Source organism: Panthera onca, chromosome C1 (assembly GCF_046562875.1).
Source record: "Panthera onca isolate mPanOnc1 chromosome C1, mPanOnc1 haplotype 2, whole genome shotgun sequence".
In the NCBI taxonomy this organism is placed as follows: domain Eukaryota; kingdom Metazoa; phylum Chordata; class Mammalia; order Carnivora; family Felidae; genus Panthera; species Panthera onca.
In genome coordinates this window covers 118,004,175-118,029,450 of record NC_138346.1, presented here as the reverse complement: position 1 = coordinate 118,029,450, position 25,276 = coordinate 118,004,175, and the positions used below count along the sequence as shown (strand labels likewise).

General features: G+C 44.6%; 1 long non-coding RNA gene across 5 annotated transcripts in view; it reads left to right on the top strand.

Moving 5' to 3' along the window:
• The window catches only part of LOC144617200 (uncharacterized), a 98,950-nt gene that overhangs the window by 13,505 nt on the left and 60,169 nt on the right, over nucleotides 1-25,276 (top strand). The window contains exon 3 of one of the 5 annotated variants that reach the window (XR_013557400.2): nucleotides 4,023-6,474. The exons of the other annotated variants lie outside the window; for them this stretch is intronic. This is a non-coding gene — a long non-coding RNA (uncharacterized LOC144617200). Of the gene's footprint in view, nucleotides 1-4,022; nucleotides 6,475-25,276 lie in introns of those variants that run through there. 5 annotated transcript variants of the gene reach the window in all.

Genomic DNA, 25,276 nt, shown 5'->3' with positions numbered 1-25,276 from the left:
ACGGGAGCCTAAGAACCGGGATCGAGGAGGGAAGGCATAGTTATGGAAGGCACCTAGATCTCCCTTCCAGGAAAGACTTACTGCCCAACTGCAAGGAGTGTAATCAAGAGGAGCCTCTAGCTGTTAAATCCGTCTGATTCTGCCTCAGCTACAGAGGCCACTCTTCACCTGAGGTCGTGCCCTTCTGCGTGCAGCCTGCATTTGGTGACTGAGAAAGGTCAGGCCATTTTGACCCAATGTGGGACACTCATGTGGGCAGTGCTTGCTCTAAAGTGCTCTAGTGGGGTGGTAAAGTCTCTTCAGGTCTTTACTGCCTCCTCTGATTCATTCTCCTTCCACTCCCTTCCTTGCCCAAGTGTCGATCCTTGACCAACATCTTCTACCTGAAATCCAGCTTGGCATCTGCTTCTGAAGAAACCCAACCTGTGACCAGTGACCCTAATGATGATCTAATCTGGACTCTTTTTTTTTTTTAAATAATGAAAGTTATTTTTTCCAAATTCAAAATTATCCTCACTTCTTTTTTTTTTTTGAAATTTTCAGATTAAAAAAAAAATTTTTAATATGAAATTTATTGTCAAATTGGTTTCCATACAACACCCAGTGCTCATCCCAACAGGTGCCCTGCTCAATGCCCATCACCCACTTTTCCCTCCCTCACACCCCCCCCCCCCATCAACCCTCAGTTTATTCTCAGTTTTTAAGAGTCTCTTATGGTTTGCCTCCCTCCCTCTCTAACTTTTTTTTCTTTTTTTTTGCCTTCCCCTCCCCCATGGTCTTCTGTTAAGTTTCTCAGGATCCACATAAGAGTGAAAACATATGGTATCTGTCTTTCTCTGTATGACTTATTTCATTTAGCATAACTCTCTCCAGTTCCATTCACGTTGCTACAAAAGGCCATATTTCATTCTTTCTCATTGCCAAATAGTATTCCATTGTGTCTATAAACCACAATTTCTTTATCCATTCATCAGTTGATGGACATTTAGGCTCTTTCCATAATTTGGCTATTGTTGAAAGTGCTGCAATAAACATTGGGGTACAAGTGCCCCTATGCATCAGCACTCCTGTATCCCTTGGGTAAATTCCTAGCAGTGCTATTGCTGGGTCATAGGGTAGATCTATTTTTAATTTTTTGAGGAACCTCCACACTGTTTTCCAGAGTGGTGGCACCAGTTTGCATTCCTACCAAGAGTGCAAGAGGGTTCCCGTTTCTCCACATCCTCTCCAGCATCTGTAGTCTCCTGATTTGTTCATTTTGGCCACTCTGACTGGCATGAGGTGATATCTCAGTGTGGTTTTGATTTGTATTTCCCTGATGAGGAGTGACGTTGAGCATCTTTTCATGTGCCTGTTGGCCATCTGGATGTCTTCTTTACAGAAGTGTCTATTCATGCTTTCTGCCCATTTCTTCACTGGGTTATTTGTTTTTCGGGTGTGGAGTTTGGTGAGTTCTTTATAGATTTTGGATACTAGCCCTTTGTCTGATCTGTCATATGCAAATATCTTTTCCCATTCCATTGGTTGTCTTTTAGTTTTGTTGGTTGTTTCCTTTGCAATGCAGAAGCTTTTTATCTTCATGAGGTCCCAATAGTTCATTTTTGCTTTTAATTCCCTTGCCTTTGGAGATGTGTCAAATAAGAAATTGCTGTGGCTGAGGTCAGAGAGGTTTTTTTCCTGCTTCCTCCTCTAGGGTTTTGATGGTTTCCTGTCTCACATTCAGGTCCTTTATCCATTTTGAGTTTATTTTTGTGAAGTGTGTAAGAAAGTGTTCTAGTCCTCACTTCTTGTAGAATGAAGTAAATATTTCAGCAGAAAGAAAAAAAAAATCACTCGTAATGTTGTCCACCATCTTTGGAAACCATTTCTCACAGCGTTGGGTAACTATTCTAACATTTGGGTGGGTCATTATTTACTTATGCCTTGAATGATTATTGTTGTTTATTCTTTTTTTTTTTTAAGTTTTTTACCAGCATAAATAATGCTACCATGCATGTTCTCGTGCATGAAAGTTTTTATGTGTTCTAAATTATTTTCTTAGGCTCCAGTCCCAGAATTACTGGGTTAAAGGTGTGCCATTTTAAAGGCTCTTATCGGATAGTTTTCCAAAGATTTGAACCAGCTTTTACTATTATCAACAGAGTACAACAGGGCGTTGGGGTGCCCCTTTCAGTGCCTTTTCCCTATCATTTCATAGATGAGATAATTACTGGTTAAATAGTCATTTGTGACAGTGAAGAGTCTCCTGAATCTTCGATTAGATTAGTTCTCTTTTGCCCAAATGTGTATAAAACCCAAAAGTGCAAAGCAGCTCTTCTCATCAGCTTACCAGTGTACTTTATTCTTAGACGTGGAATGCTAACTCTCGGGATGCTTTTGTGGGGAAAAAGGAATAGGTGTGATGGTAAATGTGCAGAGATTCCCCCCTGGGGAGCGATTAGAGACAAATCACAGAAGCTGTGGCCTTGAAAAGAACTGTCCAGGCAGAGACTACACCAGTGGACAGGCACCTTGGACCCAGTGGGTCCCCTCGTTTCTGTCACGGTGCTGTGCGTGTGTGGTAGCAGTGGGCCCAAAACACAAGAAAACCTGGGGACACCCAGACAGTACTGTTATTTCACTTTACAAACAGTGATATTCTACAGCTGTAGAATATTCTATACCTGTAGGTATTCTACACCTATTCCATAACCTTCTCTTTTTTTACTTAATATATCATAAAGTTTCCATGTCATTAAATACATGTCTATACATGGTTTGAATAGTTTGCATTAGGCTAAATAAAATATATAGATTCTGAAACAGGTCTTAGTATTTTCATTCTATTTTTATTTTTTTAATTTTTTTTTTAACATTTATTTATTTTTGAGACAGAGAGAGACAGAGCATGAACGGGGGAGGGTCAGAGAGAGGGAGACACAGAATCTGAAACAGGCTCCAGGCTCCGAGCTGTGAGCACAGAGCCCGACGTGGGGCTCGAACTCAAGGACCGTGAAATCATGACCTGAGCCGAAGTCGGCCGCTTAACCGACTGAGCCACCCAGGCGCCCCAGTATTTTCATTTTAAAGATGAAGGCATCTTTCTGATGGGCAGAAAGCTTTACAAACTTGTACAGTTCCCACAATTAGTAAGTGGAGTAAATTCCATTGAACTGAAGTCACATCTGAGTCCAGAACCCAAGATTTTTCATTATACCATGTGACCCACCAGGCATAAACAGTTAAGCCCAACACCAACCCCGTTCTTTTGACTATCTGGCAGGAGCTATGCAGAGTGGGGGGTGTGTATCAGCAGGCAGAGTGGTAGAAATGCAGCTCCCAACCACCATCCCCCTGAAATTTTTCTGTTCCTTTGCAATTAACAAGCTTACAGCAATTTAAATTCAGTTCAGTCACGTAACCATTAGGCACTGGGAACACAGAGATTAACAGGGATGCCGGTTTAAACAGCTGTGTCTGCCTCAACACGTTTCAAACACGAGGGCAAAGGGGAAACATGTTCATGCCTGTGTGCCTACCACACGCTCACGTGCCACCCCGAGATCACTGCTGGTCCCTCACTTGTGTATGTACGGTCTCTGCCAGAGAAATGGAGCCTAATTAGAGTGGCACACATTTGCTCATATGTCAGATTCCTCTTGATACCAAAGGAAGCCTTTCTCTCTGGTTTTTAGTGATGAAGATACCAATTGCAATTTCCTCCCCATTATGCTACCACTAATGCTGATGTCCAATTTGGACAGGACACGAGCATTTGCCTCTTAGAAAGGGTGCCTCTGATTCCCACTAGAGGGCACTTGATGCTAATTCTGGGCCAGGTGCCATCCCTGGGGGCATTGGAAGTCTTCCTTCTGTGATCACCGGCTGTCAGATTCACAAAAACCCCTGGTGCTCGCTTTGTTTGTTCTAGAGAATGGTTGGGGAGTGTTTCCTTGGCCAGCTAGGAGAGGAGGAGAGAGTGGTGGGAGCATTCCATGCCTGCCTGGCTCTCCTTAACGCCCCCTCCCCTGCCTTCCCTCCAGAACCTGTCCTTCAGGGCAGCAGGCTCTACAGAGAGTGGAGGCAGAAGGGTGTCACCTGCCTTCAGAGCAATAACCATGCACAGTGCCACTCGGAGCCTGCAACGTTTGGAGGAGTGGATTAACCACGGAGGGGTTGCGAGAACTCCCAGTTCAGAACACAAAAGAAGAAAGAACAGAACATTGCGATGCAAAGATTTATGAGGGAGAAAGATTCACTAAGAAAAGGAAATTGGAAACCAAGGAAGCAGAATATTCAAAAGACAGCCATGTGCCACGCATAATAATGAAGTTTCCCTGACTCCCTTTGGCTCAGGTCGGTCTCTTTAATAATTTATATAGCAACTCTCCTTCGTCTGCCAACAGGTGGGTCTGGGGGCTTTGCAAATGTTTCCTTATTGCTCCTTTCACCGTGTCCGAGAGGAAGGTCAGGGTGTCCAGAAGGCTTTCCTTTGGGCACCCAGATGGAGAAACAGCCTCTGTGTGCCTGCCATTTGCATAAGGTAACGGAGTGAGACTATGGCAGCTAGGGGACTAGCGGGCAGACTTCCTCATTGGTGCCATATGGACCATGCCAAGGTCCCATAGGCACCTCAAGAGGATGGGTTGGGGCTGAGGAGTGCAGGCAAATGTCCGTAGGTGAGTGGACTTTGCGATGGAGGCAGGCACTCAGACTGAACTGGATCCCTTTGCACAGTGGTGCCACTGAGACCTGATCTCTGGCTCTGTCTCGTTCGGTTGATTTATGATGTGGGGGATGCTCACCGCATGCTCTCTTGGCTACTATCCCCGTAGTGTGGGCTCGTGCGTCTCCGCCCTGGGCTTGCAGCTAGCCCCCCTTCGCCCTCTCCCTTGGGGTTGGGACTGGGCACAATCACTGCCGGAAACCTGCTCCCCAGACCCCGTTTCTACCGTGCCCTCCCCAGACAGAAACCCTTTTGGGGTGGAACTCACAAGCAAGTCGTATCAGTCCTGCAGAGATGCTCTGTTTGACTGTGTGATGTTTTAAAAAATATTTTGAATTTGTTTCCAATGTTGAACAGGGACGATTTTAGATAAAAATCTGAATTTCTAGGGGCGCCTGGGTGGCTCAGTCGGTTAAGCGTCCGACTTCGGCGCAGGTCATGATCTCATAGTTCGTGAGTTCGAGCCCCGCGTCAGGCTCTGTGCTAACAGCTCAGAGCCTGGAGCCTGCTTCACATTCTGTGTCTCCCTCTCTCTCTGCCCCTTCCGTGCTCATGCTGTGTCTCTCTCTGTCTCCAAAATAAATAAACATTAAAAAAAAATCTGAATTTCTAGCTTATGGGGGGAAATTAAAGTATTTGTCAACATTAGTTCTGCACTTCCACATTACAGTGGATTGAGCAGAGTAGTGTCACTGCCTTCAGACAGGGCTTGTGTTTCCAGTTCACTTCTGTCCCTACACCTCCCCTGCCTACATATCTCCCCAGCTTTACTGCTAAGGGTGACTTGTCTGGGTCCCCTAGACCGAGCTTATGATTCTTGTTCTATGGCAGACCTTGACCCAGAACAGAGGGTCCCAGAGCAGCATTACCAAAGGGGTTCCAGCTTCATGGTCCTCATGCCCAGTGATGATAATTCCAAGTCTGGCTTTCAAAGAAAACACATATGCGCATGCACACGTGCACACACACGTACACACGCATGCACACGCGTACGCACATGCACACACACACACACACACACACACACACACACACAAGTGATACTGTTTCTTAGCCAGGCAGTGTCACTAAGGATAGAAAGGAGGGGTCAGTTATAAAAAGAGATTATTGAACTGTGTTGTAAAAGCAATACAGTTTAGTAATTTGATTATGGGAAGTGAGGGAGGGAAAGAAGACAAGGATGTCTCCAAAATTTCTGGCTGAATAACTAGGAAGATAGTGGTGACATTTACTGAGAAGTGGAGGCCTGGAGGAGGGGCAGGTTTGGGGAGCACCAGATAGATGCAGAAAACAATTGGATCTCTGACTCCCAGGCTCAGTGGTGATGCCTGGACTGAAGATTGAGTTTGCAGAGTCACCAGCTCTGAGGTGGATGATGAAGCCATGAGAGTGAAGAGATGGCCCAGGGAGGGGATGCGGTCTGAGAAGAGAATAAGGCCAAAGTTAAAGTATTAGGAAGCACCAGGCAGGGGAAGAGTCAGCTGGAGACTGGGAAGAGACTTCTCCTCACAGTGGCATGGCGACTATCAGAAGCTGGAGTCTCAGAAGCCCAGAGAGAAGAGAACTTCTAGAAAGGAGTGGTTAGAGAGGCCATATAAAATGGGGTGTGAAGGGAAGAATCTATTTGGGAGTTTGGAAAGAGGTCATTGTTTTGTTTTCAGGGAACAATAGTTGTAGGGATGGAGACAGGAGCCTTATTGCTGTGAGTTGACACATCAATGGGAGAAGAGTGGAAATGTGGTTGCCAACTATTCTTTTGAGGAGGAGGAGGAGGAGGAGGAGGAGGAGGAGGAGGAGGAGGAGGAGAAGAAGAAGAAGAAGAAGAAGAAGAAGAAGAAGAAGAAGAAGAAGTTGATAATGAAGGAAGGAAGGAAGGAAGGAAGGAAGGAAGGAAGGAAGGAAGGGGATAAAAAGTAGTTCAGAGAAATTGCAGAATTGGAAAGGGTGCTTGCTTTTTCTTCAGGTGGAAGAGGTATGGGCATTTTGACATGTTGCAGACTGCAGTGGGGAAAGAGGGGCTGACTTTATGGGGTGTGGAGTACGCATGGAGCAGAGCCCAGCACAGTGCAGGTGGGGTGCAAAGCACAGGGCCAGCGTCAAGATCAGGGAAAGGGACCGTTCACCTGCTGGGTCTAGAGAAAAAAAAAGGAGAAGGAGGTTGTGGGTAAAGAAGTAGGAAGTTGGAACTCATGTTTGATTGTTTCAAATGTCTTTCAAGTTGGAAGTGAGGCAGGTGGCTGGAGGAGAGGACTGGGGTGTGGAATCTGTGGTGTGGAGAATGCTCTCCTTTGGGGGCTCTATCTGAGCCCCAGAAGTAGATATAAGAAATTCCTCATATCCGCTCTTCCTATATTCTTTAGAGGTTTTTTTTACTTCTTTAAAAAATTATATTGCCCATTTTAAGTATACAACTTAATAATTCTTAGTGCATTTATAGAGCTGTACAGCCAGAATCACAATGCAACTTTATCAACATTTCCATCACCCCTTAACAATCCCTCATGCCCATTTTCAGCCAATCCCCATTCTGTCCTTTAGCCCCAGGCAATCACTAATCTACTTTGAGTCTCTTTGAATTCGTCTGTTTTGGAAATTTCATAGAAATGGAATCATACAACCTGTGGTCTTCTTTTACTTAGCATAATGTTTTCAAGAGTTCATCCATGTCAATTAAGAGACTCTTAAAAACTGAGAACAAACTGAGGGTTGATGGGGGGTGGGAGGGAGGGTAGGGTGGGTGATGGGTATTGAGGAGGGCACCTTTTGGGATGAGCACTGGGTGTTGTATGGAAACCAATTTGACAGTAAATTTCATATATTAAATAAATAAATAAATAAATAAATAAACATTTAAAAAAAAAAAGAGTTCATCCATGTCAAGCATGTTTCGGGGCGCCTGGGTGGTTCAGTTGGTTGGGCGACCAACTTCGGCTCAGGTCATGATCTCGCAGTTTGTGAGTTCGAGCCCCGCGTCAGGCTCTGTGCTGACAGCTCAGAGCCTGGAGCCTACTTTGGATTCTGTGTCTCCCCCCCTCTCTCTACCCCTCCCCTGCTCATGCTCTGTCTCTCTCTCTCAATAATAAATAAACGTAAAAAATTAAAAAAAAAAAAAGCATGTTTCAGTACTTTATTCCTTTTGATGGCCAAATAATGGCCTACTGTGTGTATATATCCCATTTATTTATTTATGCACAATTCATTTGAGTTGTTTCAAGATTTTGGCTGTTCTGAATCATGCTGCTGTGAGCATTCATGTCCGTGTCTGTATGCAGATAGGTTTCCTTTTCTCTTGTGTAAATACCTAGGAGTGGACTCACTGGGTGTTACGGTAAGGACTTTTTTCCCCCTTTTTAAGAAACTGCCACATTGTTTTTCAAGGCAGCTGAACCATTTTACAGTCCCACCAGCAATGTATGAGGGTTCCAGTTTCTCTACATCCTTGCCAACACTTGCTATTGTCTGGTATTTTTTATTATAAACATTCAAGTGATATGAAGTCGTATCTCATTGTGGTTTTAATTTACTTTTTCCTAATGGTAATGATGCTGAGCATCTTTTCATGTACTTATTTGCCATTCATATATCCTCTTTGGTGAAATATCTATTCAAATCCTTCGCCCATTAAAAAATGAGTTTTTTCTTATCATTGAGTTGTAAGAGGGCTTCTTTACTTAGACAATTCCGCATTATTCCAGTCCCCTGTTATAGTTAGTATTTCTTCATATGAAATTTCCCCTCTTGAAATTACTGTGTGATATCTCTCTGTATTCCATTCCGATTTATACACGTGGCTACTAACATCTGTTCTCTGATAGGCAAGTAGGAAATACTCAGAAAAGAAATATGAGGGGTGTCTGAGTGGCTCATTTGGTTGAACATCTGACTTGGGTTCAGGTCATGATCTCACAGTTCGTGAGTTTGAGCCCCGCATTGAGCTCTGTGCTAACAGCTCAGAGCCTGGAGCCTGCTTCAGATTCTGTGTCTCCCTCTCTCTCTGACCCTCCCCTGCTCACACTCTGTCTCTCTGTCTGTCTGTCTCCCTCAAAAATAAATAAACATTCTAAAGATGAAAGAAAGAAAAGAAATACAAAAAAGAGAAAGCCTCGGAGCTAGACAAATGTGCATCCGGATTCTAGTTTTGCCACTTACTTCAACGTGACCTTAGACAAGGCATTTAAACTTTACAAATTTTCATGTTATCATCTGTAAAACAGGAAAATGATGCCCTCCTCCCCCACACAGGATTTTCTTAAAGATAAGAGTTACATAAATAGCTTATCACAGAGATTGACACTTAGCAACGACTCAATAAATGAGGGCGAGCCACAAGGGGAGCAAGTGGTCAAGAGCTGAAAATAAATCTTAGCGTGTTCTGCCACTGAGAGTATTATTCAGTCAAACCACATTTGATGAAAAGGTCCTTGTTGTTATTTGGTGAAAAACGTCCTTGACCAGGGGCGCCTGGGTGGCTCAGGTGGTTGAGCGTCCAACTTCAGCTCAGGTCATGATCTCATGGTTCGTGGGTTCGAGCCCCACGTCATGCCCTGTGCCAACAGCTCGGAGCCTGGAGCCTGCTTCGGATTCTGCGCCTCCCTTTCTCTCTGTTCCTCCCCCAGTCACACTCTGTCTGTCTGTCTCTCTCTCTCTCAAAAATAAATAAAGATTAAAAAAAATTATTTTTAAATGTCCTTAACTGGCACCTGAGTGCTACTGTTGTTGAAGAGATGTCGAAGAGAGAGGCCAAGTGATGGCTCAGAAAGGTCCTCCTGTCGCTCCTGTCGCGCTGTGAGAGCTTATCACGAATGTGGGCTGCAGTCCTCAGCTGCATGGGGCCCATTTCATCAGGACCTTCACAGTGTCCAGGCTTTGGCAGCCCGACTCATGGCAACTCAACTCACATTGTTATTTTAGTCTTTAGGATAACGACAGCGACTCGCTCTTTCGGGGATTGATCCATTACTCAGTCACTAACCATCATGAAGGTTAGAAAGCAGTTACTTATTTTCATGTCCAACTGACTATATACGGAGACACGGGCTTAAGCTAAAATGCCCAAGTTTGCACTGGAAAAGCGTAAATGACAACACATCACGAGCACCACTGCACTGCTTATGATGATAATTATTTAGTTTACAGGTAGATTTGGACATTTCCATATATTCATGTCTTGTGTGTAAAATGCTTTGCTGCCTTGAACAGTGTTAGAAGCAGAATCAGGAATAGACACGATGAAGGAGTCATAAAGGGGTGATAGACTGCCAGATGAAGGATGGATCCTAAGGCTGTTAGAGCCCGACACTGCCACCTGGGGGCTCGGGGCAGTTTCTGCACTCCTAGGTGGGGAGGCCGGAGTGTGCTTGCGAACACACCTTCCTCTTGTTCTGAGAGGGTCTTCTTAGTGATCAGTGTGGTCGAGGAGATATAAGTGGGGAAGCCTGCCTCACACGTGTTAAGTATGCTATTTAGATCTGTTTCCCGGAGTGTGATCTGTTACCTGCAGCATGAGGACACTTCCTTCTACACTTGCATTCGAGCTGTGCACTCTGCAAGCTGCGTGTGTGTGGAAGGCGCGGGTGGGCTTTGCTCCAGCACCTACCCTCTAAGGCCTAGAGCCCAGATTGCAGGCATGTGTGACACACAGGCCTGGTTGCTTCTTTGTTGCACACCAGAGAACAAACGAGAGGACGAGGTGGGCGGCGTACCCTTTGGTTTTACTTAGCACCAGGTGGGCCATTTGTGTCACAGACAGGGGGCATGATGCACCTCGTATGAGGATGAAGACACAGAGGCAAAGAAATGAGGTGGGCTTTGCACTGAAGAAGGGGAGAACTTTGGGTCTGTGGGAAGTGGAGCCCAGTTTCTGGACGTGGAAATGTAATGACATCTGTTAGCTACTCTCTGTTGTATGTTCCTTGGCCCAAGGGCATTTATTACACATTCAGACCAGTGTTAGCCATGTTTGGGGAGTTGAAGAGTATGATTATGCTCACACGGAAGGCACAGTGTGTGGCATGGGCTGCTGTTCCACTTGCAAGGAGACAAGAGGTGAAAGCAGGGTCTTAGTGCCTTGATGTTCCAGAGCAAGGACTGCGCCTGAGGTGACATGTGACAAACAGGATTTATGAACAAGTAAGCTTTTCTTAGTGACCACTAGAGGTGCTTGAGAAGGTGAGATGGCTAGAGACCGGACTTCCTGCAGCCATAGAGGACAGGGGCTCAAGCTAATGTTATTTGGGGATGAAAGGTCAGAGAATTTGAGCACCTCCGGGTCATATAAATACCGTAGGGCTAACAAAATCACTGACACTATCACAAGCAGAAGCATAATCCAAGGACAATATTAGCGATCTGGCATTGCCAAACCATTATTAATAATAAGCAATACAAGACTGACATTTATTTCCCCCCCTCTTCTCTTGCCGCACGTGGAAATCTGGGTGGGGTCAAACAGTCCTTGCTTGTGGTTCCTACAGGACCTTGTGCTCTCTGGAGCCTCTCCTAAATGCCCTTCTTGCTTCATGGCTCCCGCAATTGACCAGCTCTGATGCTCTGATTCAGTTTCTATTCTTGACTTTTATTTTGCTCTGCATTATTCATCACCCTGTGATTTTTAAGAATTAGCAGTCCGTTCTGCCTTAGCCTTTCATGGTGTCCTCAGACTTAGTGGTCTCTGATTGTCCTCCTTACGTCCTCCTTTCCTCCTTCTCTTCCCTGCTCTAGAAAAGGATTTAAGGTGCCCATAGAGATGTAATTGACCAAGATAATATATTAAGTAAATTTAAAATACTAAATTAATTTTAAATTAAAAGTAAGTGAACAAAAGAAAAACGAGAGCAAGTAATAAGGGGGATGCAAATGTATATCCCTTAGAGTCCTAACTCTTGGTTACTAGCGGGTCCTCCTTCGGTCCGTGCTTGCTGGAGATGATTCAGAAAGAGGAGAGCGAATTAACTGCCCCAGTCCCAGGGATCATGAGGTACAAACACGCCATACCAACATACTCCTGATACTAAAACCAGAAAGAAAAAATTTCCGAAAGAATGTCCTAAACAAGATCGTGTATTATGCAATCACAAAGGCCCTCAACCACAACAGCAATTCTTAAGGTAGGCACTGGGGTGGAACTCATTAGGGGTGACCACACCAAAGCTCCGTTCAATAAAAGTGGTTTTCCAGGCGGCCAGTTCAATAAGATCTGCTGGTCTAGATTTTAATAGTTGTTGGATGGTGGTGAGTATGAGACTCTTTTCCCTCAGGAGTAATGGATCTTCTCTCCTGTGTTTCCCAGTAAGCTCAGGACTTTGTCCCATAATGGTGGTCCATCGCGCTGTGGATAGGATGACTTTTGACTTTGTTCCCTGAGCCCTGCCAGCACAGCCTTCCACTGCTTATGACCTGGCTTCTAGGCTCAACCTGGGTCGCTCTCCCCTCTCTTTCCTGTCAATCTTTAAAATTCCAGCATATTCATCTATTCCTATCGAAGGCAACCCCTCCTTCCACACCATCTGTGCAGCCTTGGGTGGGTTCCTCATCCTTCCCAAGACTTACTTTCCCTAACTAAAATGGGCTGTATCTATGACATGGTTTTGATGTGAAGAGTCAATGAAATATATAAATCCTCTAGCACAGTGCCTGGCAATATAAGGCAAAAGAAAAATCTTGGTTCTCCTCTCCTTTAATATGAGACCGCATTTAAAAAATTTATAGCTTGTTAAATCTAGCATGTTACTTATTTCATGTATAATTGTTTTCTTCTAAGGAGAGTATGCCTTTCAATTATTTAAGCCCCACTTCCCTCCAAATTACAGATCATAGTGCTTTGAGCATAGTAGGAACTCAATGCATATGGATTGAATAATTCCAACTGGAATGCTTTGAAAGGAAGGAGTAGAGCAGGAAAGGGGACAAATCCATCTGAGGGTCCATATGGTGGTCAGTTAAAGCTGTGGCAGTACCTTGTTCCCAAGGTACCCTATCATTTCCCAAAGCTATTTGTCCTGTCAGTGTGATTAAGAGACAGTAAGACAGTGAGAGAGACAGAGACCGAGACTGAGAGAAATGTGGGTAGGGGGTAAAAGGCAGGAGGGAGCTACAACAGTCTTTTTTTTCTCCCCATTCAATGTCACTAAATAACCCAAATATTTTAATAGCCCTATTTTCTCAATTCTCTTGCAATTTAATTGAGGACTTTGGTAATGCACAGTTGTTAGCACATTAAGGATTTTTATTTTTCTTAAGAAAAGCTTTGTGGTTGAATGAAAGTCACATACAGAAGGAATATATATATTTTTTTAATCTCTATTGTAGAACAATTCTCAAACATGAGTCAAACACTCTCCCCACCCCTTTTTCTTCACCAGCCTCCCCCAGTGCCATGTAGGGAGACTTGAAAATAACTCACGGTATTTCCGGGGAAATCGGCAGGCTATTTAACTTATCCTAGATGGGTCTGAATATAGAAGTATCCTCCCCTCAGTATATAGCACAAAGCAGGTGTAGGCGGGTCCAGGGTGGAGGAGTTGAGTGGGCCTTCCCATTTAGGGAGCTCAAGCATATCAGAGCATGTCAGAACGTTGGGGGCGGCTGGCCGTGGGTTCTGTTTGAGTGTGGGCTTAATGAGCCTCAAGGGAGAGGACCAGGGCCAGCTGGAGCTAATGGTTGCTCCTTTTAATAATTGCAGCCAGTAAAAGGGATACCTTTTAACGTCACCAACTGGAACGTTTTACCTGGAGAAAAAGGACAGACCGAGTGTACTGAGTCAGTCCAAGGAGGCTGTATGGGGTGATGGGGAGGGATGGTTTTGAGCATAATTGCATGACACTTTGGGGTGCGATATCCCTGATAATAAAACTTTAGGTGGGTCTCTGTCTCCGCCTGGTTCTGAGCATTTTGGACAATCGCATACTAACTTTCAAAAGTCAGGTAATGTCCATCCAATCCCAGATATCTCTCTATATTAAGAACTACAAAAGTCTTTTTGCTTTGGGACTTCATGAAGTTGGAAGAATTAAGAATGACTAAGCTCACATTCTGGAATTAGAATTTCCTGCATTTTACCATATGACTAACGCACACACATAAATGCATACACAAGCTGCAAAGCATATAAAGTAGACGGGCTAGGATGCTGGTAAAAATCCTCAGGTCTGACTGAGAGAATGACCTGTGTTCGTGTCCAACTCATGACTCTCTTATTCTGGTTCGGTAGATTCTCTTCTATGCACCATGCTAGTTTTTCTAAATGACAGGCCACCCCGAGACGTGTATTTCTGCTCCGGGGCCTTTCTTCCCTGTCTTTATTATACACTGGTTCACTTTATGCATGGCTTTTATCGGCATATTGCCAAGAAAATTGCTGACTTCCTCCTACGAGCAAAGAGAAACAATCAGACTGGAGCTACCCCCAGCACAGCGGCCCACCCACCCGAATCTGTTGGGGCTATGCTGCCTTTCTGACTTCGGTGTAGATGAGCCCTCTGTCTTGTCTACAAGTCCCAGCTCCCCCACTTGGACCTCTGATCCCAGCTCCTCTCACTGACTCCAGCGCAGCTCTCCCCGCCCTCGCCTCCCTGCCCTCTATGGTCAGCATGCACACGTGCTGTTATTCTCCCATCTAGACAATAAATCTTCTCTTGACCCCACTTCCTTCCACAGCTGCATCCCATTTCCCCGTTCCCCTTTACAGCAAAACTCCTTGAAAGAGGTGCTGCCTCTAATTCCTTTCTCCCATTATCTCGTAAACCCACTTCAAGCAGGCGTCTGTCTCCATTATGTCGCTGAGGCTACCGTCCACAGGGTCAACAATGACTTCTATGGAGCTAAAGCCAGCAGTCCTTTCTCGTGATCGGCCACTGCCCCTCCCCCTGTCACCTCTCCCACCCCACCACCGACTTGGCTCCCTCTGTCCCCACTCCCCACAGTCCTTACTGTTCCACAAATCCTCCAGCACACTCTCTCCTCAGGCCTTGGTACTGGTTGTTTTGTCAGCCTGGGATGCTTTTCCTCCAGCGATCTGCATGCCTATCTCCCAGATTTCTCTTAAAGCTCTGCTCAAGTGTCAGCTTTTCAGTGAGGCCCACCCCGACCATCCTCCTTAACCTTGCAGTCCCCACCCCAGCTTGCTGTCCCTCCCGGTTCTCCTTTATATTAGTTAACTATTGCCGCATAACAAATTGTCCCCAAACTTAGCAGCTTAAAACAACAGCAGATATTTCTTATCTCTCATAGTTTCTGTGGGTCAGGAATTTGGGAGTGCTGGGTGGATTCTGGTTTGGACTCTCCTGTGAGGTTGAGGTCACACCTCACTGCAGCAGTCATCTGAAGGTTTGACTGGGGCTGGAGGATTCATTTCTTTCTTTCTTTCTTTCTTTCTTTCTTTCTTTCTTTCTCTCATGTTTATTTATTTTTGAGAGAGACAGACAGAGCATGAGCATGGGAAGGGTAGAGAGAGAGGGAGACACAGAATCCGAAGCAGGCTCCAGGCTCCGAGCTGTCAGCACAGAGCCCAATACGGGACTCGAACCCACAAACTGTGAGGTCATGACCTGAGCTAAAGTTGGACGCTTAACCAACTGAGCCACCCAGGCGCCCCTGGAGGATTCAGTTAGAAGATGGTTTATTTACCTGGCTGTGGGCAGGAGACCTCAGTTTTTCCTCACATGGACATCTCCCAGGGTATTTGAGTATGCCTTATGCCATGGCAGCTGAGTTCCCCCAGAACAAGAGATCCAAGAGACAGCCCACAGAGACCACAACATCAATTTAACCTAGCCTTGGAAGTGACACACTATCCCTCCCACAGTCTCCTGTTGGTCACATAGGCCAGATCTATACAGAGAGGTGGGATCACGGGCACCATCTTGAAGGCTGACCACCACACCTTCACTCTATTTCTTTCCATAGTGCTCACCACCCTCTGAGACACCATATTGTTTACCTATTTCAGATGTTTACTTTTGGTCTCCCCACACTAGGATGTAAGGTCCCTGCGGGTGGTGGTTTTGATCTGTTTCACTGAGTGTTAGATCTCTGGTGTCTACACTGTGTCTGGCATAGAGTAAGCACTCAGATATTTGTCAAATGAACAACTGAATATAAAACCCTGTAAAACTCTGTCTGCCTACCTGATTGTTATTCTGGAGAAGCTTCTCTGTCTTAAATTGCAAAAAGCTGCAGCTCCAGCAGACTCTTTACACTTCCCTGAGCATTCAGTGACCCATCTTTGTTTTCTGACCCAATCCATTTAGTGCCTTTGCCAGAGTGAATAACTTCCTGATTGAGATCTGAGCTAAAAACAAAATCTTCTCCACTGGAGCACCCCGCCCCCCGCAACAACACCATCGCTATACACACTTGCACAGTAAGAGTTTTTCTTTGACCATTTCATGCCTACTTATGTACATAAAAGTAATGAAGTCTCACAATATCTTCTGACTTGGGACTAAGTAGCTAAGGGAATGACGGTAAGTAGAAGGAGCAGGTCAAAGGACAGAGCTCTGGAGTGAAGGTTGCGCAAGAGAACCAAGGGCATATGGTGGCTCCGTTCTGTGGTCTAAGAAAGGAATTATTAGCATGCGGGGGGCGATCCTGCCACCACCAGTATTCAGGAATTACTGAGAGGAGAAGCATCTGTCTCCTCCCTGCTGGTTCTTGGCAATGCCAGCAACTGAGGTGGTAGGGGGCATGCTGGTACCTGAGGAGGAGGAATCCCAGCTGAGGGCAGTGGTGAAGGAGCAGGCAGCAGGGCGAGCTGGTGAGGAGAGAGCCCTGGCTTCTCCTCCGTCCACAGCTCATGGCTCCATCTGTGCTCTTGGGGCTCATCCTGACTTTCCCTCACGAGTTCTTGCTTCCTCCATTTCTCCACATACGTCCCTTGCTTCTTTCTCTACCACAGACTGACCCCCTCAATCTGAAAATGTGATCAGGTCTCCCCTTTCCTAAAAATCTCTCCTCTCTCCTGGGACCACTTTTTCTCAGGGCTTAGCTATCTCCCAGGTACAATGAACACACACACACACACAAAACCACTTGGTCCCATTTCCAACCACCATTTGTCTTTCCTTAGCAAACTTATTAAATGAGCTCTTCACATTCCTGGCCTTCCTTATCAATTTATCCAGTTATTAATTTATTCATGTAAGCAATTTATTGAGGACTTACTATATATAATATACTGTGAATAGAGCGATGGAGTATGGTTTCGATGCTCAAGGCGCTCTCTGCCTAACAGGACACAGATAGGAAACAAATTATAATGTTATATAAGGAGGTAACACAGGAGAGTCATTAGGAGAGAAGCAGGAGTCAGAGATGGTTTCCCAGAAATGTGGAGTCTGAACTAGATTTTGAAAGACAACAGGTGAATCTAGGGCTGGGCAGTCGAGGGAAACAGAGAGAATCTTGGAAGCTGAATAAGAGATACTGGCCAACTTAAAGGCACCGAGATAATGTAAAATGAAGAAACCATATTTGAGTTGGCAGCATGAAGATCACTGGAGGTCTTTGCAGATGCAGTTGGAGTGGGGAATATTCTAGCAGGGAGAAATATTCACATAATAATCAGCAGCCTCTTCGGGTTGGTATGCGATTAAATGAGTTAATACAGGTAGAGTGTCAATGCCTGGCACACACTTGATTAGTAGGTGGTGGAGCCAGAATGCATATTCTCATCCTTGGGTGCCAGTCCCATGCTCGTTCAGCTGCATCAGGAATGCCTACTCAAAGGTTTCCATGTGCAGAGATCTCTTGGGGACTTCTTGGGGGAGAGAAAAGAGAGGTGGAGCAGGGCAACCCAAGGCAGCTCAGAGGTCTCCGTGCTCATTCAGGAGAAGCAGGCTCTGAGCTCCCTGTGTTCTGACAGGGCCAAACCTCCTCACCAGTTCTCCCCACATGGCTTCCCGTTCTGACTTCTTCAAAGAGGAGGATGCCTTCTAGGGTGCGGCTGAGGGCAGACCTTATCTCCTGACAGTGCCTGGACACCCCTGCTCCCCTCTCTGCCACACATTGCAGTCGGGGGCTTTGCTATCAGGGGAGGGGACTGAGGCTGCTGGGGATGGCTGTGCTGTGGCCACTGCAGTTTTGTTGACTGCCCTACGATGAGGAGGGAGTGTTCTCCAGGAAGAGAGCTGTGGGAAGCTTCGAGCCCAGGAGGCATGAACCACATGGACTAAAGGGATTAGCAGATCCCCTTCGGTTCCTGACCTGGGGACAATCTCAGATGAGGACAAAAGTAGCATATTTATGCTACAGTTTGGGTGTGCCTGGGTGGCTCAGTCAGTTGAGCGTCTGACTTCGGCTCAGGTCATGATCTCGCGGTTCGTGAATTCAAGCCCTGCGTCGGGTTCTGTACTGACAGCTCAGAGCCTGGGGCCTGCTTCGGATTCTGTGTCTCCCTCTCTCATTGCTCCTCCCCACTCATGCTCTGTCTCTCTCCCTCGCTCTCTCAAAAATAAACATTAAAAAAAATTTCAAGTTTAAAAATGTCATTCACGAAGAAGCAAGAAGTCACCCATAATACCACCCAGAGATAACCACTGTTAACATGTGGGGGATCCAGGCTTTTCTCTTCACTGACTTTTTCCACTTAATATGGAAACTTAATTTCATTTTAATAAATATACTTCCAAATACATCACTTTATTTTTTTCATGAAGATATAAGTGGCGTTTTTTTTAAGTTTTTATTTTACTTCCAGTGAGTTAACATACAGTGTGATATTAGTTGCAGGAGTACAATATAATGATTCAACAATTCCAATATATCACTTTAAATGGTTGTGCAGTATTCCTGTGAATCAACTGAAGGGGTATTTTGAGTGGAACAAGAAGGCATGGTTTATGCGGTCCTATATACTGCCTCATCCATTGCCCACCAGGTAGCCTTTCCAGAGACCACATTCCCACACCCTCAGTATGTCTCCAACAGGGCTTTTCCTCCAAACTATTGCCTCCTTCCAAATTCCATTCTTCTAGCTACCCCCACTCAAAACCCAAGAGTCACTGTTTCTTCCTTTCCTTAACATCTGCTTATCACACATCTTGTCAATTCTTTGCAATACTGTTTCACCCACCCCCCCTTTCATTCCTGTTTTCAGTACCTGAGGCCAGAACTTTATTAACTTATGCCTAATTACAAAATTCTCCAACTTACTGCAGTTGCTTCTTAATGTATGTCTCTGCCTTCTGTCTTCTCTCTCTCTCTCTCTCTTTTATTTCTCTGATTCATTCTGCAGAATGCTGCCAGACTTCAAATACTACTCAGAAACCTCCAATCACTTCAAATGTCCTTAAAAACAAGTCTTGCATTTGTGTAGTGCATCTCATATCATTTCTACTTCTGCAAAAACAGTATGTCTGGTAACATAGGAACATATTCTCATTAAAAAAGATCTACTTATATCTATGATCTAGAAATATCTGTCCACCTCATACCTAGCCCAATACTTGACAAATGGTAGCCACTCAAAGTGATGAATGGATGGATACATGCATGAATGAAGTGCATTCTGTTTCCCACTGACTTTCATCACAAAACTGGAGCTTTGTCTTCTCTGTGTTAAAATTTAGAAGTTAATTAATGGATAGACTTGAAGATCTTGGTGAGGAAGAACCAGCATGGTGCATAGGCATGAGGCATTGTACTGAGCAGGTTGGTGGTAGGAACTTTCCATCACTCTTTTAAAAGATTCTAGAGTAACACATCTAGAGTAGCATATCCAAAATCTGGCTAGTGCTCTCCAGTTTCCCTAGCTTCCTTCCTTAGATGACCGGAATGTCTGCCAAAAGCAACTTGGAAGAAAAGGTAAAATATTTGGTTTTGGATCTAATGAAAGGAAATCTCCTGTTTGGTAAGGGTCACACGGGTGACCAGAAAACTGGTGAGTCCTATCAGTACAGCGTGTGCTGGACTTTGGAATGAGAGTGCCTGGAACACACTACCATCCCTCTCTGAGCCTGATTCCTTATCTGTAAAATAGAGCTGATACCTACCATGTAGGGTTGTAGAGAGGAGTAAGTGCAGTAGGGATGTGTTTGTGCTTAGCACATAGTAAAACAGTGAAATAAATATTACTATTGAATTAGTCAGGGTTCTTCAGAGGGTATATGAGACTCATTATAAGGAATTGGTCCACATGGCCATGGAGGCTGGCAAGTCCAAAACCAACAGAGCCGATGTCTCAGTTCAAGTCCCAAAGCCAGCAGACCGTTGTAGAACCAGGAAGAGCCAATGTCCCAGTTTAAAGGCCATTAGGCAGGGGAATTCTCCCCTACTCAGGAAAGGGTCAGCCTTTTTTTCTATTCAAAACATCAACTGATTGGATGAAGTTCACTTACATGACAGAGAGCAATCTGCTTTACTCAGTCTACCCCTGTAAATGTTAATCTCATCCAAAAACACTCTCACAAAAACACCCAGAGTCATGTTCGACCAATTATCTGGGTACCCAGTGGCCCAGGCAAGTTGAAAGATAAAATTACCCATCACAACTATTATCAGTGATAATAAATTGTGGGCACGGAGGGATATGAGAGTAGATCACAGGATATTGATCCGTTGGGGTGGTAGGTATAGGGCAGGGCCTTGGAGGAAAGGATTGATGAAGGCTCCCTGAAAGTTATGGAGTCTTAACAGATTGTGCATCATCCAAGGGAAGATGTCCATTCCACGTAGTGATCTGGGGCTCAGGGGAACTTCCGGGAGATAAGGATTTGAGGGTCACGTTCGGAGCTATGAGAATGGATGAGATTAATCAGAAGTGTATAAATTAAAAAAGCGGGGATGGAGCCATGAAAAAGACAGCATTTTACAGGCAGCCATCAGAGAAGAGTAGCTAAAGGCAAACCGTACTGAATTGGAATATTCCCCCAAATCTAAGACTTGAGGCAAATGAACACCTTCTTCTTGATCTGTTCTGTCAATTCAGAGATCTGAAAAATGAGTTTGCAGACAGTTGGTGCTACTTGCACTGAAACTATAAGCACACATGGGGTGAGGACTTTGTGATATTTGGCTCTGGCTATAATTATACCTTACTTACCTGTTGTAGGCTCCCTGCCTCTGGCCCAGATTTCTAGGAACCACCATTAGGTACCCAAGGCAGGGGACAACCCAGGAGATAGCCACCTACATGGAATGATTTGGGAAGGTCTTTCTATCCCAATCCCACCCCTCCTACTACCTATAGCAGTTCCTCCATTACATTCCTTCCTTCTTGAAGGGAAGGACCATTTCCTAACCAACAATAAAAGTTTAAGAGAGCTGGCTCTACTTCTTTTTTTTTTTTTTTTTAATTTTATTGAGAGCTGGCTCTACTTTTAACTGGCTGTATGATTGAAAGCCAGGCACTTCCTCTCCAAGACCCAGATTCCTTCTTTGTAGAATGAGGAGATTGAACTCCGATGGCCTTTTAAGTCCTGTCTTGCTTTAATCTTCCATCAATCAGACTGTAAAGAATTGAATTGTCTGAGTTAATGAATTTGTATTTTTCCATTTGGGTTAGGAAATCCCACCAAGAAAGGCAACGTGTTATAAGATATTGATATTTCTGATGGCTAAGTGTAGGATTTTGTCAAACTGGAGGCCCTGTAGGATTTTGGTGGGGGTGCGCAGGGGGGAGGTTAAGGGCAGAGAAAGAGAAAGGAACACTCCGAGCAGGGGACACTGATGGTGAGAAAAAGCCTATTGGGTAAATCGGGTTTGGGGTGGAGATGATAGGATAAAATCTACACGAGCTAGGAGAGCTCCTGGAATCTCAGAAATCTAAAGGGTTTGAGAACAAGGATGGGGTTTGGTTCTGTTTAACAAGCATTTGTTGAGAATGTACAACATGCCAGGCCTTGGCTAAGCAGAGTGGATGCAACAATGAGTAAAAACCAAATGCCTGAGCTTCAGGAATTCAGTCAGAAACTAAAAGGGGAAAAGGAGCATTTCAATAGAGTTTGGTAATTATACTGCAGGTGGTTAAAAGTGTAGACTCTTTTGAGACACAGAATCTGAAACAGGCTCCAGGTTCCGAGCTGTCAGCTCAGAGCCTGATGTGGGGCTCGAACTCAGGAACGGCGAGATAGTGACCTGAACCGAAGTCAGACCTTAACCGACTGAGCCACCCAGGCACCCCATACTTGAATGTCTTTTTAAAATTTATTTAATTTAGGGGCGCCTGGGTGGCGCAGTCGGTTAAGCGTCCGACTTCAGCCAGGTCACGATCTCGCGGTCTGTGAGTTCGAGCCCCGCGTCAGGCTCTGGGCTGATGGCTCGGAGCCTGGAACCTGTTTCCGATTCTGTGTCTCCCTCTCTCTCTGCCCCTCCCCCGTTCATGCTCTGTCTCTCTCTGTCCCAAAAATAAATAAAAAACGTTGAAAAAAAATTTTTTTTAATTTATTTAATTTATAGAATTTACAGCAAAAAAAAAAAAATAAAAAGAATTTATAGCATAATTTTAAAAAAAAGTACAGACTCTTTTAATCTAAGTCAGATTGCTTAGATCTGAATCCCAACTCTGCCACTTACTAGTTGTGAGACCTTGAGCAAATTTCTTAACCACTCTCTGTTTCTATTTTCCCATCAATGAGATAGGGATAATAACAGTACCTACTTATAGGGTTATGGCAAGGGTAGAGTGAGTTGCCTGGAATAAACACTATATAAAAGTGTTATTACTTGAGCAGTTGTGGAGGTGGGCATTAAGTACTATGGGAAAAGAGCCAGGGAAGAGTCAAGAGGCGGGGTGTCCCCTATACAATTGGTGGTCGTTCTGCACCTTTGCATTTATTTCTCTTGGGCTTTCCTGAGTCTCTACCAAACCACATGCCTGCTCACCGCACCCCACAGTGCCAGTAACTTGCCATCGTGAGCCAGCAGAGTAACAGTCTCCCATTCTCAATGCCTCTTTCATGAGGAAGCCCTTGCCTCCAGGAAACAGAAACCATCTTTATTCTTGTGCAGCATACTTCCATCAGCCACAGCTGTCAGTCATCCCCAACATCCCCCTGAGTTCCTGTCCTGGGGTCATTTGCCTGGGACACCTGTGCTTCTCATCACAGTCTGAGCAGTGGGTGTCGCTGGTCTCCAGCTTCTCCTGCTCTGGGGATCTGCTTCATTCTCCTTCGCTCTGGATGTGGTGGGCTCCTGCCATTCTGTGCGTCCAATGATGTTAGGAATACCAGGAAGCAAAGACAGGTGAAGGGAAGGCAGCTGTGAATGTTCTAGTGTGGGAACTTTAAAAGCACTGATCCAGGAAATAGAGGTCAAGTTCTCCCTGCCTCTGCCGCCAGCGAGCCACGTGACCCAGGCAAGTCTGTCTACCTCAGTCGGCTTCCTTCCCTGGGTTGTAGAGCGGGAGTGTTGGGTGAAGTCAGTAGTTTGCCAACTTTTCACCACCATCCCTTTTATTGTTTCTCTCTGCGTGGACTTCATGTTTTGAAAGATCGATCTTCCTCCAAAAATCCTCTGCATTTTCAAGAATTTATTTTACCATCTGTAATTAGTCAGAAACTTTAATAAGCAAGGGAGAGTTTAATAACCCTGAATTCACAAAAGCCCAACGAAAAGCAAATATAAATAGACCAGACTTCTTTAGACGTTCTGTCATATTATTCCTGGTAAGTGCATGATTTCCAGCAGACTTTTTGAAATATTGGAAATAGCTTTGGCTCTCCCGTTGTCACTTTAGTATATTCCTGAGCATATACATGGTCTCTGAGCTTGAACAGCTTGGCTAGGTGATCTCTAAAGTCCCTTCTACTCCAAAAATGCTTTAAATTTATGACATGTTTATGCTGCTGGTGAGCTGAAATGAGCTGGAGGCTAGAGATCCAACCAAAAGAGGCATGTGGGGGCCAGCTGTGCTTCTGTGTGCAGTACAGTCAATCTTCATCCATTTTGATACGATGATTCAAAATTGATGTTATTTTCACATGGGTTGAATCGAAGTCTATCTTTGCTAAGCTTATGAAACAGGTTTGCTAACCACAATAGCATATGCCGAGTCTCCCAGTAGCCTGTCAGGGTAATCACAGGGCAGGCACAGAGTCTTCAGGCACTTAATTTCCCCAACCCCACGCATGCACCCCACAAAAATGATATCCTCATAATCAATCATTTTGACTGTTTGAAACATCTTAAGTTCACTGGAAGTATAGCATTGCATAAAACCATATATTAATTGAGCAAATAGCTTTCTAGGCAAGAACCATGCTAGGTACTGGGAGGGCTACAGACGTATACAAGATGTAGCTTAATTGCATTTCTACAAAAACATTTTTTTTAGCAGGAAAACCTTTTCAATAGTGTGCATTACAGAGGCTCTGTTCCGTTTCATTTCTGGGGAAACATAGAAGAGAGATGAGCAGAAAAGAGAGAATGAAAGAGAAGACCAGGGCAGCTAGAGGCTGCTGCCAAAGAAGCAGACCCCACGAAGGAGTCAGGACATCTGGCTTCTGATTCTTGAGACTGGGGTCGGCTTTGACAACATTAGTTAATAGAGGTGTAAAAAAAAATGCTGAATGCAGACCAGAAATGCTTCAATAAGTCTATTCAACAACTACTTATTGCCTATCTACAATATGCCAAGCACCATGTGGTGATAAAATGCCAAGTAAGTCCCGGTCCTTGTTTCAAGAATCCTGATGCCAAAGGAGAAACCGTATAGGAAAATAGACATCTGTGGATGAAAAGTGCCACAGGAGTACCAAGCAGCACAGAGAAGAGAATGATTTTTTTTCTATCATGGTTACTGAGGTTACTTTACAGAAGAAGTGACCTCGAGGCCAGCCTTGAGGTAAGTTTCAGCCTGATTACCAAGGGCGTTCTAGGCACAGAGAGCCACACGGACAAAGCCACAAACGTTCATAGACAGAGGTGGCTGGACTTGAAGGGAGGGCCAGCGAGGGTAAAAAAATGGAAGATGGCATTCGATTAGTCCAGATCAGTGTTCCCAGATGGAGACAAATCTAATATTGTTGTGAGGCATCACTTCACTTAAGATATTTAAGGGTATTTCCTGCAAGACTCAGTGGGGTGTGATTCTCAGTTGACTATCCAAGGCTATGAGTAGATGGACATGCAGCAATCACGAAAACTATTTTGTTTATTTATTTACTTACTTATTTATTTGGGTTTGGGGTGGGTTTTTTTAAGGCTAGTTTTGTCATTTTATTTTTAAAATTGTAATTCCGGTAGAGTCAACATAGTGTTCTGTTAGTTTCAGATATACAATAGTGATTCAGCAGTTCCAAATATTACTCAGTTCTCGTCGTGACAAGTGCACCTCTTAATCCCCATCACCTATTTCCTTCATCCCCCCTCCCCCCCACCTCCCCTGGTAACCATCAGTTTGTTCTCTATAGAGAACAAAGTTAAGAGTTAAGAGTCTGTGTCTTGGTTTCTCTCTCTCTCTCTCTCTCTCTTTTTATCTTTCCCTTTGCTCATCTGTTTTATTTCTTAAATTCCACATATGAGTGACATCATATGGTATTTATCTTTCTCTGACTGACTTATTTTGCTTAGGTTTATACTCTCCAGCTCTGTCCGTGTCATGGCAAATGGCAAGATTTCATTCTTTTTTATGGCAGA